Below are 20,445 nucleotides of genomic sequence, written 5' to 3'. Positions count from 1 at the left end.
AATTGTGCCCCTAAGGAGAAAATCTGGGAGATGTTGAGAAAGATTGGGTGTATGATGACAAGAAGGATTTCATTTATGGGGATCCCAAGAAGCTCCTCACCAGAGAATTGGTGCAGGAACACTACCTGGAGTACTGGCAGGTGCCCACCAGTGATTTTCCACACTATGAGCCCATGCTAAAACCATCAAGATGAAAGTCCTGGAATTTCTCCAAGGTCAGTGGAAGTAGCCTTACTGCTCTCATCCTTGTCTAGGGAAGCTTTGAGCAATGAGGTAGAGACAGCTCAGCTTGTTACTGCCATCAGGATGGTGTTACTGCCAAGGCCAGTACACATCCCAGAGACAAGCCCATCAGCTTCTCCTGCCTTCAGTAAAGTCTCAGGCAGATACTTCACTCTGTGTTTGAAGAGGACAGTCAAAGTGCTGAGTAGTAAAGCAATTAGGTTTCTTGGCATTTTTCAAATGTTCTTCTAACTAGGATTATTAGTTTCAAAATTTAGATTCATTAATTACACTGGCTACCCATTTATTGCTATTTATCAATAAGAATTTTGCTCTTCTGAAGGACAAATTGAGGAATCTTTCATCTTATTTTGTAATTTAGAGCAAGGTAACATGGCATTGGAACAGAAGTTTCCTTAGAAATGAGAATGAGGCCCCGCCGAAACCCAATCCGGCGGATGCCAGCAGCCTGCACCCTGCCACACTATGCCGTGCACGGCATCTGAATCTGCACATCAGAGGCACCAGGAGGAACATAAAGGCCATGGTTATGAGCCCCTGAAGATAGAGCAGAAGTTAACAACAGAGAGAGCCATTCTGACGCTCCTTAATGAAAATTGAAGCCCACTGGGAAAGTAAAGAAAAAGTCTTCAATAAAAGCACACTGGACCATTGTGGTTGGTAAGTTGGTGGGATCAGCACCTCCCATAGAAACCCAGATTTGCATAGGGGGAAAGACAGCTGGAACCTGCAGTAGAACTCTGGAGAGTTTAATCCTGCAGGAGGTCAGGGGCCTCATCTTGGACCTTGCAACCAGAAATCAGCCTGAATGCCAGTAGACAACAGCTAGCTTGCTGAGACTAATCGACTTAGACCTGCACACTGCTGCCCACATTGCCTAACAGGACAGCAGAGACATATCCTGAGGGAGACCTTTTTTTTTTGTTTCTTTTGTTATCTCTCTCTCCCCCCGCCCCTCTTCTGGCTCTATATTTCTCTCCCTCTTTGTTCCTGTTCCTGTTCCATTATGAATTTTTTCTCTTCTGTCCTCTCAACTGTCACTTTTATAGGAAGGTGAATACAATTTCTAGCTTCCCTATTGCTGTCAGTTTGTTCTGTACTTGTCTCTGTTCTTTCACTCTGTCTTTTCCTCCTGTCTTCAACACATCCCAAAAATTTGCATGATCGTTCTGTGCCCTCTAGCCTCACCTCTAACCATTCTTTCTCCCTCTATCTCTCTACCCCTCCCTCCCCAACCCCTGCTCAATCCTTATCCTGAAGGGTAAATTTGCCATATTGAAGGGTTTACTTACTACAAACATATTTTGGGCTGGCCCTAGATTTTGATTTAGCTTGTGTGGTTAAAGGTGACAGATTAACTATGACCACAAATTGTCATTTTCTAAGCTGTGTTTGATGCTGATTGTGTCAATTGCACTAAGGTATTGTGACTGATCTAATCAGTTGTCCTCCCTGGTATACTGAAAACGAGATTGCCTAAGAGTCATTAAAGACTCAAAGCCTAAAAAGTCAAGCTATACCTGGAAGATACCTCTGAGAAGCAATCACTCCACAGGGGCTCTGAACACCAGTAATAAAGATATCAAAATAAGAAACATTGAAGTATCAGCCCAGGAATTAAAGCAAAAAACAGCACCAACAACAGAATTAAAAATGAGAAGACACCTTGGCAGAACACAAACCCAGCCTTCCAGCTCACCAAAGGCAAATTCTGGGGGGAAATGAGGTGGAAAAATATGATAATCAACCACCTAGACACCCTGAACTGATAGCACAGGAAGTAACAACACAGATGAATGAGGCTCTAGAAAAATTCGAAACAGAAATAATTGCCCAGATAACTACAGAGATGGTGAGCAGAGTGAAAGACATGATTAGAGGCTTTAGAGCAGAAATGGATAAAAAAATAGATGTGCTCAGAACCATGCTGGAAGTCATGAATGCCCAGCATAAGAAAGAAATGGAAACCATGATCATCCAACATAGGAAAGCAATGGAATCCATCAAACAGATTCAAGCAGATATCCAGGAGGTTAAAAACTCCATTGAAAGTATTCACAGCAGATTGAGCTAATATGAAGGTAGAATATCAGATATAGAAGACAGGATTGCAGTTAGTGACCATGAAAACAGAGATTTCTTAAAAATAGTAAGGGATCACAAGAAATCAATCCAGAAGCTGCTAGATGATGCAAAGAAGAATAACATAAGACTGATAGGAGTCCACGAAAAAGCAGGAGAAAGTACAAATAACATAAAAAACTGTTCACAGAAGTAATAGTAGAAAACTTCCCAGACAGAGGTAGAGAGTTTGACATACAGATTAGTGAGGCGTATAGACCTCCAACCAGCCACAATAAAAAAAGCTACACCTAGATATATAATAGTTAAGATCCCAGAAACCCAACAGAAGAACAAAATCCTACAATCCGTTAGAGAAAAGAAACAAGTCACATGCAAAGGAAAGCCCATCAGAATCACAATAGACTTCTCAACACAAAATCTCAAGTTAAGGAAAGACTGGAATGAATTATTTCAAGCCCTAAAAGAAAATAACTTCCAACCTAGACTGCTGTATTCTGCAAAATTATCTTTCAAAATCAATGGGGAAATTAGATACTTCCATGACAAAGAACACCTGAGAAATTTCATGAACACCAAACCAGCACTCCAAACAATTCTGAACAATATCCTAGAAAAAGACAATGAATGTCACAACTCCATGAGACCCAATAGAGTGAAGCCACCAGGCAAGGCAAGAAACTAAAGGGAAAGGGGAAAATATAAAAAACAAAAGAGGTAAAAACAGTAAAACATCATGACAAGGATGAGCCAGTATCTATCAATTATAACTCTCAATGTTACTGGCCTCAATTCACAAATCAAAAGAAATAGACTGGCAGAATGGATTAAGAAGCAAAATCCAACAATATGCTGTATACAAGAAACAAACCTAATTCAAAAAGACATTCTCATGGGCCGGGGATTTAGCTCAGTGTTTCCACAGTCTGCCTCACAAACACAGGGACCCTATTTGATCCCCAGTACCAAAACCAAAAGCCAAAAAACAAAAAAGACATTCATACTGCTGCGCAAGTGCAAGGATCCGAGTTCGATCTCCGGTACCAAAAAAAATAAATAATAAGACATTCATAGACTGAAAGTAAGAGGATAGAAAATAGTTCTCCATGTGGCAGGAACCTGGAAAAAAGCAGGGGTAGCAATCTAATTTGCAGACAAAGTAGATTTCAAACCAAAACTAATTAAGAGAGACAAAGATGGTCACTACATTCTTGTGAGGGGAACAATTCAAGAGGAAAAGATGACAATCATAAATATATATGCACCAAATATGAATGCCCCCAACTATAAAAACAAATATTAACGGACATTAAAAAACAAATAAGCACTAATACAATTGTAATGGTAGCTCAATACCCCACTGTCACAAATAAACAGATCACCCAGACAAAAAATCAACAACCAAATTCTGGAACTGAACCAAGCTTTTGAACAAATGTACTTAATAGATATCTACAGAGTGTTCCACCCCACAAAATTAGAATATACATTCTTTTTGGCTGCACATGGGTCATTCTCCAAAATAAGCCACATTCTAGCTCATAGGACATGTTTAAGTAAATGCAAAAGTATTGAAGTTACCCCCTGTATATTATCAGACCATAGTGCAATAAAATTGGATATCAACAGCATAAGAAACCGCAAAACCCCCACAAACACATGGAAATTGGATAACACTCTCCTGAACAACCAATGGGTCACAGAGGAAATTAAAGAAGAAATTAGACAGTTTCTACAAGTAAATGATAATGCCAGTACAGCATGTAGGAATCTATGGGACACGATGAAAGCAGTTTTATGAAGGAAATTCATAGCAGTGAATGCCCATATTAGAAAAACAGAGCTCAAATAAACAACCTAATGCTGAACCTCAAGCTCCTAGGAAAAGAAGAGCATGACCCACCCAAAGCTCATACAAGAGAGGAAATTATAAAGATCAGAGTGGAGATCAGTGCAATGGAGACTAAGAGAAGAATACAAAAAAATCAATGAATCTAAGACTTGGTTTTTAGAAAGAATAAATAAAATCAATAAACCCTTAGCCAACCTTATCAGAAAAAGGAAAGGAAAGGCTCAAATCCATGCAATTAAGAAATGAGAAATGTGACGTCACAACAGATCCAGCAGAAATCCAGAAGATCATCAATATCTACTTAGAGAACCTGTACTCTAATAAAATGGAAAACACAGAAGAAATGGAAAAATTCCTAGATACATACAAATTGCCAAAGTTAAATGAAGAAGATATAGAAATTCTAAACACTCCAATAACAATGAGGGAAATTGAAAATGTAATAAAAAATTTACTAACAAAGAAAAGCCCAGGTCCTGATGGCCTCACTGCTGAATTCTACGAGACATTTAAAGAAGAACTATCACCATTACTCTTTAAACTCATCAAGGAAATTGAAAGGGAAGCAAGGCTTCCAAATTCATTATTGGAAGCAAGTGTTACTTGAATTCCAAAACCAGGGAAAGACCCAACCCCAAAAGAGAACTACAGGCCAATCTCCCTAATGAACATAGATGCAAAAATCCTCAGTAAGATACTGGCAAACAGAATACAGAGTGTCATCAAGAAGATCATACACCCTGACCAAGTTGGATTTATCCCAGGGATGCAAGGATGGTTCAACATATGTAAATCAATAAATATAATACACTATATTAACAGAGCCAAGGACAAAATCCATATGATCATCTCAATAGATGTAGGAAAAGCATTTGACAAAATCCAACATCCATTCATGATAAAAACCATACAGAAAAATGGAATAATAGGTCTTTATCTCAACCTGATTAAGGCTATATATGAAAAACCAATAGCCAACATCATACTAAACGGTCAAAAGCCGAAAACCTTCATGCTATAATCAGGAACAAGACAAGGATATCCACTATTACCACTCCTATTCAATATAGTTCTGGAAACATTAGCTACGGCAGTTAGACAAGAGAAAGAAATAAAAGGAGTAAAGATAGGAAAGGAAGAAGTTAAACTGTCATTATTTGCTGATGATATGATACTCTACATAGAAGACCCAAAAAATTCTGCCAAAAGACTTCTAGACTTAATTGACAGATTCAGTAGAGTAGCTGGATACAAGGTAAACACTCAAAAATCAATAGCCTTCTTGTACACAAATAACAGACTCATTGATAGAGGAATCAGGGAAACAATTCCTTTTACAATAACATCCAAAAAGAAATATCTAGGAATCAATCTAACAAAAGAAGCAAAAGACCTCTACACTGAAAACTACAGCACTTTAAGAAAAGAAATTGAAGAGGATATAAGAAAATGAAAAGACATCCCTTGCTCCTGGGTAGGAAAAACCAATGTAGTTAAAATGGCCATACTTCCAAAACTGCTATACAGATTTAATGCAATGCCAATTGAAATTCCAACAATATATTTCACAGAACTAGAGAAAAAAATTTAAATATTCATTTGGAACCAGAAGAGACCTAGAATAACAAAAGCAATTCTAGGCAATAGAGACATGGCAGGGAGTATCCCAATCCCCAACTTGAAATTATGCTACAAAGTCACTGTGATAAAAACAGCATGGTACTGGCAAAGAAACAGACCTGAGGATCAGTGGAATAGATTAGAAGATCCAGAAACAACTCCAGACATACTTAGCCACCTCATCTTTGACAAAGGAGCAAAACACCCTCACTAGAGGAAAGATAGCCTCTTTAATAAATGGTGTTGGAAAAACTGAATTTCAACATGCCAAAGATTAAAACTAGACCAGTATCTATCACCATGCACTAAACTAAGATCAAAGTGGATTAAAGATTTAAATATTAGAACAGAAACACTAAACTTGCTGGAAGATAAGTTAGGTAGAACTGTTGAAACATTGGCATAGGAAAAGACCTTATGAACAAAACCTCAGTAGCACAAGAAGTAGCACAAAGAATCAACAACTGGGATCTCATCTTATTAAAAAGCTTTGGCACTGCAAGAGAAAACACCAACAGAGCTAAGAGATAACCTACAGTGTGGGAAAAGAATTTTAGCAGTTGTACCTCAGACAAAGGACTATCTAGAATATATAAAGAAATATCAGACCCCCTCAAATTTAAAACCCAATTCAAAATGGGCATCTGGAATGTACAGACATTTCTCAGACAAAGAAGTAAAAGTAGCAAATAAACATATGAAAAAATATTCAACATCACTGGTCATTTGAGAGATGCAGATGAAAACAACACTGAGATTCCACCTCACCTCAGTAAGAATGGCTACTGTCAAAAACTCAGCCAATAACAAATGCTAGTGGGGAGAAAGGAGCCCTTCTCCATTGTTTGTAGGTGTGCAGACTGGTGCAATTACTGTGGAAATCAGTATGGAAATACCTCAAAGAACTAGGACTAGAGGTCCTATTTGACCCAGCTATTCCCTTGCTGGGTATCTTCCCAAAAGAATGAAAAGAATCATACCTCAATGATATATGTGCACCCATGTTTATAGCGGCACAGTTTGCAATAGCAAAAGCTTGGAAACAACCCAAGTGGCCATCAACTGGAAACTGGATAAAGAAGATAGGTTTTTAAAAAAATAATAAAATGGAGTACTACTCAGCCATAAAGAATGAGAAACTAGAGACTTTTATAGCTAAGTGGATGCACATTGAGGCCATACTCTCAAGTGAAATAAATAGGACACACGTGTAAATACTGAATAGTTTCTCTGGTGTGAGAAACTGAAAGTTTAAATAATGATTAAAATGAATAATTGATAATGTGAAACAGGAAGAAAAGGTCCAAAGAGGTAGGGAAGTGGGAGAGGTAGGGCAAAGGAAAGAAGGGAAAGGAAAAATTATGAGAAAAGGAAAAAATGGAAACAAAGTCTTTGTAAATAAGGAAGGGTGGAGGGGGAGAAGGCGGGACAAGAAATGGGGAAAAAATAAGAACCAATTTATATCATGTAAAGGTACAAGTACCCAATAATAAATGTAAATGTATTGTATACCTAAAATGTACCAATAAAAGAATTTAAGGAAAGAAAAAGAAATGAGAACTGATCCAGTAATAAAATAGATGAGATCAATAAATGCAGGAAAAATGTAAAAGATGAATAACCTTGGGATTTGATTTTACTATCTACATGTGTATGGTAAGATACCTAAATCTGTCCATTCTTTGCTTACATTATTTCCATAAATTACTAAGAATCAGCTTCTACTGTGTGCACAGGTATGATTCATTATTTGGTGGGAAAATATTTCTATGGAATTGAAGAGTTTTGTGTGTTTCTGATTATAGAAGGATGAATGACCTCTGAGTGATTTCCACATTACATAAAAACACCTTTGCAACTATACACATGCACACATACCTGCATAGGACCATGTATAAAATCTAACACACACATTCATATTTAGATATTCACACATGATGTTCACATAGTCTCATATACCTGTTAGGTATAAAAAGTTACTTAAAATGTTTGATGGAATTTACTATTTGATTTGGAATATGGTGAACTCTTATTTTTTTGACAATGAGTTATTGAGGGGCAAACCTTCTAAGGTTTGGCTACCTTCCAATTTGCAGCTAAATAAATTCATCTATTTATGCATTTCATTTTGAAATATACTAACTGCTTCTATTAGAGCTCAATCCCTACTGTTCTCTTTAGGTATTTGATAAATCCTAAAAGCATGTGTGGAAAAGATGCACATATAAAGGTATAACTTTAATCCTTCCTTTAAAGGTATGGTTAATCATAAACTTTCAAAAAAATAAATAGTCATTAGCTACATATACCTCCCATTAAGATTTTAGATAAATGGGCAATGATTCTATCACTTCTAAACTTTATGCCTAGTTTCTTATAACTATATTTTACTGGTTCTTATGATGTATGTTTTTATTTCATGACTCATCACCCTACATCAGTATATTGGATGTTCTGCTTCTACGCAGGCAAAGGGACCTGGACACAGGTTGGACAGGTTGCCAACTATACAACTGTATGTGGAGCCTATACCTGTCTAACATTTTTGGGGCCTCTGATACTTGGTATTAGGCCATTGGGATTTTGGGTAAAAGGAAGAACTCATGAAACAACCTCTTTCATGAATCTGCTATTTAGGTATTTTAGAAGCTGAAATTTAAGAAACCCTAAACTTGATTCATCAGCCTTCCTTTCCCCCATGGAAAGCCTAGGGGCTGGGAAGTCCAGGGACCTGGGATGTAGCTCAGTGGCACTTCACCTGACTGGCAAGCACAAGGTCCTGAGTTCCATCCGTGGTACCACCAAAAAAAAAATATGGAGAGATGGAAATCCATAGAAGGAAAACAATTTGCCAAAGATCACCTTAGTTGTGTTTAAGGCACATCTATAATAATCTGATTCCTAAATCCAGTGCCTTCCATTATCCCTTAAATATTTCTGATCACTCATTGCCTGAGGGATTCACATGCTTTTGAGGCATTCCCTCTGTCTAAATGATGAATGCCTGGATATAATGAGTTCTACTATGCACCTTCTAGAATCTACAGTCCTTCCCTCTAAGTTTTTGTTTCATATTTTTCAGCTTCAGTGTGATGATGAGTGATCTGTGAATACTCCAGCCTGAAGGCATACATACCAGAATCCTATTATTTTTTATGGACCATTTACTTTCATTAAAAGTAGGCTTTGACATTGTATCTGGAAGTTCTTCTGTTATCCTATTTACTTATTTATTTATTTAGTACCAGGGATTGAACTCAGGACCTTGCACTTGCAAGGCAGGTGCGGTGCCACTGAGCTAAATCCCCAGCCCTGTTATCCTATTTTAAATTGTAAAAAGTAGACACCTTGGAAAGCACTCTTCCAGTTTCAGAAGCATGCAAAAGATAATACTGGCCCCAAATAAATATGAGCTAAAAGGCTGCTTGACCCAGTATATTTAACTTCAGAGTTTTGTGAAGGAAATATTTTTATAGTTGCCATGAATTTTATAAGTAATATTAGTGGGTATTTTTGGTTTCTAACTTTAAAGTAAAAGGGGTAGTTGAACAGATGATGTCCAAAATGAGTATGTTTGGAATATCTCAGTTAACTGGTGTCAACCATCTTAGCAATAGAGTGGTTACCTAGTTTGATTTCCCCACTCTCCTTGCAGACTGTTTATAGGTTCAGAGAATGTCTGGTGGTTTAGAAGACTTTTATGAAGTAAATAAATGTGAAGTAGGTAAATCAATTTTTCAGAGTAGGGGGTTTGGTACTAATTTAGTTTGTACAGATGTTTTATACCTGTTGTATTTTTTCTTCTATTTTTGCCTAGCATATTGGAAGATGTGGGAAGGAGGTAGAAAAATTCCTGAGATCAAATACTATTTCTAGGTAGCTGCTTTCTTTCCTGTGAATTCAGTGCTAATCCTCTTAGTCATAATCTTTCCAATTGAATATATAGCTCCATTCTCCTAGCTGAGAATGCCAAATATCATTTCAAAGTGATTAAAACCCTGGTGATAAAAAAACCTTTCCAATAACATTCTCATTTTATGACTATTTCTTTGGGTGATCTCCTAAAGATGAAGAAGCAATACTAATGTGTGGGCTTTGACTATTAAGTATTTAGAGACTTTAATAATTTGAGATTAATATTTATAAAACGTTTATGGGCAAGATAGCTAATGTTTAATGAGAGTGTCTCAAATTACATTAGTATTATTAGATTGACCCATATAATAGTAAGATATAAATTATGCATTTTCTCATTGATCCTTGACAAGTTTGTATATGGAAATATGACTGATGGGATGAATGTTTGTGGACTTTGGAATCATTTCAATATGGGATTTAATAAAAACTTGGACTTATTTGTACTGGGAGCTTCAGAAAGGTAATTGTACTAAGAAAACTCTTTTCTTATTTAGTAAATGACAATGCTAATTTCTCTCTTGCTTAATTTTTAAAAGTACTAATGACATAATGTGCAAGTGCCTACCATAATGATTTGAATGTAGTGATAATAATAGTAACAGTAAGGTAATAATTAAAAGGAATAAACTAAATACAATATGAAATAACTAATATTGATATTTTCTTAAAATGTGTATTCTATCTGCAAAATATCAAAGTATTTTATTTTGCCATCTCTCAGTAAAAGCTGAGATGTTTAAGTAAGAGTTGCTTTATATTCTAGGAATTAAGATGGGGCAGGAGATGAAGTTCAATTCAAACAAAAGGCCTAATGAGTATTTCTTGAAACCTTTATAAAAATTGCACAGTTAATAAGGTGGCTTAATTTCATTGCTAGAGGCACTGCTGCATATTTCACTCATTCTAAGTGTTTCCTTTTTTGGAGCCAGAGTGAAAATATAATAATTGCACAGTCCACCATTAGCCAGCTGCTTAGCAATTCTGTCTTACTATTTTCTGCTGTATCTTTTCCCCAGAAATGGGCAGCAAGTACACAGTCTTACTTGAGGATAGACAATGCATTTTTGTTTTGACGTAATTGCTGTCCTTGTAACAGAGTCTCAGGGTTTCTGGCAGTGTTTGCTACCTGTATATTTTAAAGCAACAACAAAACGGCCCACCTTCAATACCAAAAATTAACCCTTTTCATGGAGATGCAGCCAATTTCAACAAATTGATTTTCCAGCTCTTTCTCTCCATGTTTAAGGCTTAAAGCCTTTACTGGAGGAGGACCAATGGGTGTTTATCAGGATTCTCTGCCTCTGTGTTCTGTTCTTTAATCTCACAGTAACAATCTATAAAGTTAACATTGGTCCCAGAGCCTCTCTTTGCCCCACCACACTCCAACCAACATATATCAGGCAATGAAGTATTATGGGAAGGGCTAGCAGTCATCACAGAGTCCTGTAAAAAAGCATTTCTGACCTTCAGGGGGTAGAGTCGCTCCTTCTCCTGGCCAGCTGGCTAGAAAATGGCCTTGTATGTCAGCCTTGTGACTGAGGGTAAGACAAACTCTTAACAGAGCTGACTGCAGAAGGAGGGATTGTATTCATTTGGTTTCCAACTTTTCAGTGTCTGACAGACTAGTCTTTCCTAATGGATCCTAAATGTCTGCAGTAATGATCCAGTGGCCTCCTGGCAAGATCAGGAAGAGCCCAGCCAAAGAGACATTTAATACTTTCCCAGTACCAGGAACTACTTGGCCCAAACTGTCAACCCTCAACTGAGCCCTTAATGTTCAGTGCTATACCATCTGGCAGTAGTCATGTAGTGTTCACACATCTGCTTACCACTGCTTTCCTCTCTCCCCATGCACCCCAAAAGGAGCTTTGCCTGCAAAATGGCCATCATTTCTTCTAATTCCATGGTACCCAAATTTTTAGCTGTGTCTCCAATCCATAGATTGATACCATCTGCGATGCCAGGCCAGGATCTAATTTTCTTCTCAGCTCCCTCCACCTGGATCCATCTTCAGGTAAGTGATGTCTGCTTTTGATACATCTTTGCTCCTTACTCTTGAGATAATATAATAATCAACTAGGTAAGCTTTCATTGGCTTACTCTGATCCAATCACCAGTGTTTGTTTCAGGACTGGACTTGAATCTTGTTGCAAATCCCCGATCTAGCGGGACCATTAGAAATTTTTCTCATCTTTTCCATCAGGGTATTTTCTCCCTCTTATATTTATAAAGTACAGCTACATCCTACATGAGTGAGTTTTCTTAAGTCTTCCTAAAAGGTGGAACTAGGAAGTAGCAAAATGTTCCTCTTAAATGTTCTCATGAATCATTCATAACATACAATATGTGGACATGAATAACCTCAATGGGACCAACAGAGCCCACCACCTTTCTCTGCAGCATTGATCCAATCATTGTTTCCTGAGTACCAGATGGAGTTCTGTCTTGTGTTTTGGCCCTATGCTATATGACAACTGTATACATTTAACTCCAGAATCATACTTAGTAAGTTGAGATATTGACAATATTGGCAGAAATGTTGGCTGAAGAAACAAGAGATTCAGTTACTCAGGTCTCACTTGTACTGTGGCATGTGCTCACTGAGAGGAATGGAAAGTTGATTGCTGAGCCTTGGTCTTTGTTCTTTCCTTCAAGCACCTACACTTGAATTTGCATAGATCAAATGTACAGGTACAACACTGCACCATTCTTGTGCACAGCTCAGGCCCTATCATCAGCATTTCACATGAGTATCTGTGCATGAGGAACCAGTAGTAATAATTAACAATAATCACCATTTATTGAGATTTTGCTATCTGGGGAAGGTACAATGCTAAGTGTTTTATGTTGTAATCCCTCTTGTTGTGCACAGCAAGTCTGAGTTTTGTATTATTAGTCCCATTTCCAAAACATTCAGTTTTCTGAAAATGAAGTAAGCAACAGACATTGATCACCTCTTTTAAGCTTACTGTACATATATGTATGTGCCTTTGTATTTGTGTATGTGTGATCTTGTGTGTGTGTGTGTGTGTGTGTGTGTGCAGATTGGGTTACAGATAAAAAAATCTTAATGAGCTGAAAGTTGAGAGTAATAATTCTTTTTATTATGTTTACAATGAAATGACTAAAGACTGGAAGGTTAAAATATTTTCCCAAGTCATGCAGCTAGTTCAATTTATTATTGTGAGATGAGTTGCTTCTTACTGTAATACAATTTCCTATTGCAAAAGGGTTTATTGTTCTGTTGGGGCTCTTGATTTGACTTGAAGGCATTTCCATCAATGAAGACTTTAGCATTAAACTGTCCAGATGGGTGAAGTAAGCACTTTGTATTATCTATTTCTTAGTCAAGGCTTAATAGGGAATTTACTTCCTTTTCATTTACTATGATATATCACTCTGCTTTTAATTTTATATACTCGGCAATATTTCTCTTTTAATGTTTGCTTTGTTGGATATTTATGTTACAAGTTTCTGGTTTTCTTTGTTTTGTTCATTTATAAATATTTTGAAGATTTAAGAAATACATTTTAGTGTAAATTGGTTTGAATTAACTTATGATCACACATGCCTGTAACTCCATATGTTTATTGGTGTTTGATTTAACTTTAAATAAAAAGAAGTTATATGACAGATATTACCCAGTGGTGTCTAGTTTGCCAATTTTGTATGTAGACATACTGTTCCAGCAAAACTAAAGACTAAATCTTTACTAGAATAACTGGTACCAACAGAGATAATTTTCATTTCTTAGCACACACAAGTTTCCTGAATATTGTTGTTTCTATTAGGGTCAGGCTTACAAGTAGACCATTTTCAGTTGGCCTGATTTTCAAAAAATAGACACTTATGTAAATGTGGTTAGTAAAGAACCTTTAAGTCAACAGCAAAATTTTATGTAAAACCATCGACTGTTGTATACTTCTAGAGATTGATTAACATTCTGATTCTCTAAGTACTTAAAAATGCGTGTTCACCTTCTAAAAATAGCCATCAGGGAACCATTGAACACATTGCAGCAATAGTTTACTAAATATCATGAGAGTGTGACAGGAAGACATTTATAATAAAATAGCACCACAATCAGTTTTGTAGACATGGGATGTGTATTATAGTAAACTTCATAAAAGTTAACAATTGGGTATAAAAAATTGAAAACAGTTATACATACAAAGGTATACCTGGATGAACGTGTGAACATATGTGGAAATTTATAGAAGATGTAATCATATAATAGTGTAATAAATGGACACATAACCTACTTGAGATTGTAAGTCTCAACCAAAGTGAGTGGAAATATAATACCCTGTACTTTGAACATGGTGTTACAATCAAATTTTGAAAGGTAGTGTCTCAGCCTCTTTTCAATTATGCAATTACGTTAGTTACTTTCTTTGAAATAGAAGTGATAAATATAGAGTGTAATTCTCTCTGACATAGAAAGTTTGTGTGTCCACATACAGGTTTGATCCTTGTATTTTAGCTAGGATAACACATATCTGTAAACAAAAGGTTAATTATAATCTTTTAATATTTTCTTCTGATGTCCAACTCCTTGCCATGATGCTGTCACTATAAACATTAGTTCTTTATGCCAGGCAGTGGTAGAAAGATGACATTCTACATCAGGGGACAAATATACTTTCTCCTGCATCTTTCCATAATGGTTCAACTTTGCTTGGATCGTTTCCTTAGCAGCGTGATGGCCTGCCCTCTGAACCTAGCATCTGCTTTTCAAAGACATGATGATCTTTACTGTGAACAAAAGTTCAGCCTTCAAGGAACTTATAGGAGAAGCTTAAAAAATACAAAAAAAATCTGCAATGGTAAGCTAAATGTAGTTAAGTACAACAGTATCCAGGAAGCCCAAAGAAGAAATAAAAGTTTTATTGGATCAGTAAAGAAAATCTTCATAGAGATTTTGTAATTCATCTTGAAACCTGAATAAGATTTTATCCAAAGAGATAGACAACAGATATGCAGGAAGTGGGAACTCTAGTGGATGGGACAGAAATATCTGTAGGTTACTGTGAAGAGTCCAATTTGGATAATATCTACCAAAGGAATGTGAGGTTATGGGAGAACAGACTAGAAAAATAAGGCAGATACATGTTACTGACATGGAACTAGACTTTTTCTTTTTTTTTTTTATTAAATTCTTTTATTGGTACATCTTAGGTATACAACAGAATTACATTTCTCACTGGGAATTGTACCTTTACATAATGCATCTTGGTTCTTATTTTTTCCCCATTCCTAGCCCTCCCTTCATGCCCTCCACCCTTCCCTATTTACAAAGACTTTATTTCCATTTTTTTCATTTCTCAGCATTTTTCCTTTCCCTTCTTTCCTTTCCCCTGTCCTTCCCACTACCCTTACCCCTTTGGACTTTTCTTCCTATTTTACATTATCGATTATTCATTCTAATCATTGGTACATTTTAGGTATACAATATAATGACATTCATCATTGGAAATTTGCACCTTTACATAGTCTCTCTTGGTTCTTAGTTTTCACCCTTGCCCAGCCCTCCCTTCAACCCCTCCATTCCTCCCTATTTAAAAGATTTTGTTCCTATTTTTCCATTTTCTCATATTAATCCCATTCACTTCTATCCTTTCCCCTAGCCTTCCCACTTCCTTCCCCTTTGCCCCTTTTCTTCCTATTTCACATTACCTATTATACATTTAGTCCTTATTTACACTTTCAGTTCCTCACACCAGAGAAACTATTCGGTATTTACACATGTGTCCTATTTATTTCACTTAAGAGTATCGCCTCAATGTGCATCCACTTAGCTATAAATGTCTCTAATTTCTCATTTTTTATGGCTGAGGAGTACTCCATTTTATAAAAAAAACCACATTTTCTTTATCCAGTCTCCAGTTGATGGGCATTTGGGCTGTTTCCAAGTTTTAGCTATTACAAACTGTGCTGCTATGAATATGGTTACACATATAGCACTATTGTATGATTCTTTTAGTTCTTTGGGGAAGATCCCCAGCAGTGGAATAGCGGGGTCAAATGGGACTTCCAGTTCTAGTTCTTTGAGGTATCTCCATACTGATTTCCACAATGGTTGCACCAGTCTCCACTCCCACCAGCAGTGGAGCAGGGTTCCTCTTTCCCCACAGCACTGCCAGCATTTATTATTGGTTGATTTCATGACAGCAGCCATTTGTGCTGGAGTGAAGTAGAATCTCAGTGTTGTTTTCATTTGCATCTCTCAAATGACCAATGATGTTGAACATTTTTTCATGTATTTATTTGCTATTTCTACTTCTTTGTCTGAGAAATGTCTGTTCATTTCAGATGCCCATTTTTGGATTGAGTCTATAAATTTGGGGGGTCTAATCTTTTTAAGTTCTTTATAGATTCAAGATAGTAGACCTTTGTCTGAGGAAGAGCAGGTGAAGATTTTTTCCCACATTGTGGGTTGTCTCTTCACACTGCTGGTGGTTTCTCTTGCTGTGCAGAAGCCTTTTAATAAGAAGAGATCCCACTTGTTGATTGTTTGTGCTAGTTCACGGGCAACTGAGGTTTTGTTCATAAAATCTTTTCCTACACCGATGTCTTCAGGGGTTCTACCTAACCTCTGTTCCAACTGGTTCAGAGTTTCTATTTTAATATTTAGATCTTTAATCCATTTGGATTTTAGTTTAGTGCATGGTGAGAGATATAGGTCTAATTTTAATCTTTGGCAATTTGAAGCCCAATTTTTCCAGCACCATTTATTAAAGAGGCTATCTTTCCTCCAGTGAGGGTGTTTGGCTCCTTTACCGAAGATGAGATGGCTGAGTGTGTCTGGCGTTGTTTCTACATCTTCTATTCTGTTCCACTGGTCATCAGGTCTGTTTCTTTGCCAGTACCATGCTGTTTTTATCATAGTAGCTTTGTAGTAGAGTTGTAGGTTGGGGATTGTGATATCCCCTGCCATGTCTCTGTTACCTAGAATTGCTTTTGCTATTCTGGGTCTCTTCTTGTTCCAAATGAATTTTTGGATTGTTTTCTCAAGGTCTATGAAATATGCTGCTGGGATCTCAATTGGAATTGCATTAAATCTATATAGCAGTTTTGGAAGTATGGCCATTTTCACTATATTAATCCTTCCTACCCAGGAGCAGGGGATGTCTGTCCATTTTCTGATATCATCTTCAATCTCTCTTTTCAGAGTGCCATAGTTTTCAGAGAAGAGGTCTTTGATTTCTTTCATTAGGATGATTCCTAGGTATTTCAGTTATTTGGATGCTATTGTGAAAGGAATTATTTGCCCTATTTCTCTCTCAGTGAGTCTGTCATTTGTGTAGAGGAAAGCTATTGATTTTTGTGTGTTGACCTTGTAACCAGCTACTTGACTGAATTTGGTTATTAAGTCTAGAAGACTTTTGGTAGAGTTCTTGGGGTCTTCTATATAGAGTATCATGTCATCTGCAAATAATGACAATTTGACTTCTTCATTTCCTATCTTTTTTCCTTTTATTTCTTTCTCTTGTCTAATTGCCGTGGCTAATGTTGCCAGAACTATATTGAACAAGAGTGGTGATAGTGGACATCCTTGTCTTGTTCCTGATTTTAGTGTGAAGGATTTCAGTTTTTGACCATTGAGTATGATATTGGCTGTTGGTTTTTCATAGATGGCTTCTATCAGTTTGAGGTAGAGACCATCTATTCCAATTTTTTGTAGGGTTTTTATCATAAATGCATGTTGGATTTTGTCAAATGCTTTTTCTGTGTCTATGGAGATAATCATATGGTGTTTGTCCTTGGCTCTATTGATATAGTGTATTACATTGATTGATTTTCGTATATTGAACCATCCCTGCATCCCTGGGATGAATCCCACTTGATCAGGGTGTACGATCTTCTTGATGATCTTCTGCATTCTGTTTGCCATTATCTTATTGAGAATTTTTGCATCTATGTTCATTAGTGAGATTGGCCTATAGTTCTCTTTTTCAGTTGGGTCTTTCTCTGCATTGGGGATCAAGGTGATGCTTGCTTCCAGGAATGAATTTGGGAGTATTGCTTCCCTTTCAATTTCATTGAAGAGTTTAAACAGTAGTGGCAGCAGTTCCTCTCTAAATGTCTTGTGGAATTCAGCAGTGAAGCCATCATGACCTGGGCTTTTCTTAGTTGGTAAGTTTTTAATTCCATTTTCAATTTCCTTGGTTGATATTGGGTTGTTTAGAATTTTTAGGTCTTCTTCGTTCAACTTTGGTAATTCATATGTATCTAGGAATCTGTCCATTTCTTCTGTGTTTTCCATCTTATTGGCGTATAGGTTCTGGAAGAAGGTATTGATGATCCTCTGGATTTCTGCTGGGTGTGTTGTAATTTCACCCTTTTCATTCCTAATTGCATGGATTTGGGCCTTTTCTTTCCTTTTTCTGACAAGGTTGGCTAAGGGTTTTTCAATTTTGTTGATTCTTTCGAAGAACCAACTCTTGGCTTCATTGATTTTTTTGTATCATTCTCTTAGTCTCCATTGCATTGATTTCTCCTCTGATCTTTATAATTTCCTCCCTTGTATGTGCTTTGGGTTTGTCCTGCTGTTCATTTTCCTAGAAGCTTGAGGTTCAGCATTAGGTTGTTTAATTGGGCTCATTCTATTTTCCTAATATGCGTATTCACTGCTATGAATTTCCCTTATAAGACTGCTTTCATTGTGTCCCATAGATTCCGATATGTTGTATTGTCATTGTCATTTAATTGAAGGAACCGTCTGATTTCTTCTTTACTTTTCTCTGTGACCCATTGGTTATTCAGAAGTGTGTTGTTCAATTTCCATGTGTTTATGAAATTTTTTGAGTTTCTTTTGCTATGGATCTCCAATTTCATCGCACCATGGTCTGATAATATACAGGGGATAACTTCCATTCCTTTGCACTTACTTAAACATGTTCTATGTGCGAGTATGTGGTCTATTTTTGAGAATGACCCATGTGCAGCTGAGAAGAATGTGTATTCTGATTTTGTGGGGTGGAAGACTCTGTAAACATCTGTTAAGTTCATTTGTTCAAGAGTTCAATTGAGTTCTAGTATTTCATTACTTATTTTTAGTCTAGTTGATCTATCTATTTGTGACAGTGGGGTGTTGAGTTCCCCCACTACAATTATATTGGTGCATATATGACTTTTCATGTCCATTAGTATTTGTTTTATATAGTTGGTTGCACTAGTGTTTGGTGCATAGATATTTATGATTGTCATCTTTTCCTCTTGGATTCTTCCCTTTATAAGGATGTATATAAGTCTTTATAAGTCTTCATTTCTCTTAATCAGTGTTGGTTTGAAATCTACTTGATCTGCCAAGAGGATAGCTACTCCTGCTTTTTTTCGGGTTCCTGTCACATGCAGTATTGTTTTCCACCCTTTAACCTTCTGTCTATGAGTTTCCTTTTGAATGAAGTATGTTTCTTGTATGCAGCATATTGTTGGATTTTGCTTCTTGACCCATTCTGCCAGTCTATTTCTTTTGATTGGTGAATTGAGACCATCAACGTTGATGGTTATAACTGGAATGTATTGACTGTCATTGCCATGACTTTTTCTTTTTTGGGGGTCCTCCCCCTTTCCATTTAATTTCTTCTCATGCCAGATGGGTTCATTCTGCTTTGCTTCCTGAGGTTGTGATCCTCAATGTCTGTTCCTAGGATATTGTGTAAAATTCTTTGGAGTGCTGGTTTGGTATTCACGAAGTTCCTAAGGTGCTCTTTGTCATGAAAGTATCTTCTTTCTCCATCAATTTTGAAATTTGAAAGATAGTTTTTCAGGGTACATCAATCTGGGTTGAAGGCTGTTTTCTTTTAGGGCTTGGAATATGTCACTCCAAGATCTTCTTGCCTTGATGGTTTGTGTTGAAAAGTCTGCTGTGATTCTGATTGGCTTTCCTTTGTATGTGATTTGTTTCTTTTCTCTAACTGCTTGTAGAACTTTGTTCTTCTGTTGTGTTTCTGAAATCTTAACAATTATATGCGTATGTGTGGATTTTTTTGATCAAGGCTATTTGGAGTCCTATATTCCTCACTTATCTGTATGTCAAGCTCTTTTCCCCTGCTTGGGAAGTTTTCTGCCATTATTTCTTTGAAGAGATTTTTTTAATGTCATTTCCACTCTCTTCTGTTTCTTCATTGAGCCCAATCAGTCTTATGTTATTCTTCTTTGCATCATCTAGCAGCTGCTGGATTGATTTCTCATGTTCCCTTCAAATTTTGAAGCAATTTTTCTTTTCCTGGTCACTAATTGCAATCTTATCTTCTATATCTGAAATTCTGTCCTCACATTGGCACATTCTGCTGTGTAGACTTTCAATGGAGTTTTTCATGTCCTGGAAATCTATTTGCATCTGTTTTATGGATTCCATTTGTTTCTTATGTTGGGATTCCATCATGTTCCTGAGCTCCTCTCTAGATTTTTTAATCATGTCTTGCACTAGGGTCACAATTTCTCCTGTTATCTGAGAAATTATTTCTGATTTCCTTTTTTCCAGATCCCCTTTTGTTGCCAGTTCAGTGGGTCCAGGTGGTTGAGTATCAGAGTATTCCATCTCATTTCCCTTTGAGGTTGCTGTAGGTGATCTGGAAGTCTGGTTTTGAGACTTATTTACGTATTTTCTCATTTCGACTCTGGCAGGGGGCTGTTAGCACTTGCACGGATTAACTCCTCTGAGCTGGGAGAGGTGGGCCAGGGGCCGGGAGCAGTGGTAGGGATGGTAGCCCAAAAGCCCTTTC

The 20,445-nt window shown here is 36.9% G+C and overlaps 1 long non-coding RNA gene across 1 annotated transcript in view; it reads left to right on the top strand.

Moving 5' to 3' along the window:
• LOC147830602 (uncharacterized) overlaps window positions 1-20,445 on the top strand; it is a 626,443-nt gene that overhangs the window by 270,050 nt on the left and 335,948 nt on the right. The gene's annotated exons all lie outside the window — the stretch shown is intronic.

This window comes from Heterocephalus glaber, unplaced genomic scaffold (genome assembly GCF_053883595.1).
Source record: "Heterocephalus glaber isolate CG9 unplaced genomic scaffold, H.glaber_assembly_v1.0 deba00000071, whole genome shotgun sequence".
Taxonomy (NCBI): domain Eukaryota; kingdom Metazoa; phylum Chordata; class Mammalia; order Rodentia; family Bathyergidae; genus Heterocephalus; species Heterocephalus glaber.
The sequence above is the reverse complement of the archived record's forward strand: the minus strand, read 5'-3'. Positions and strand labels throughout refer to the sequence as shown.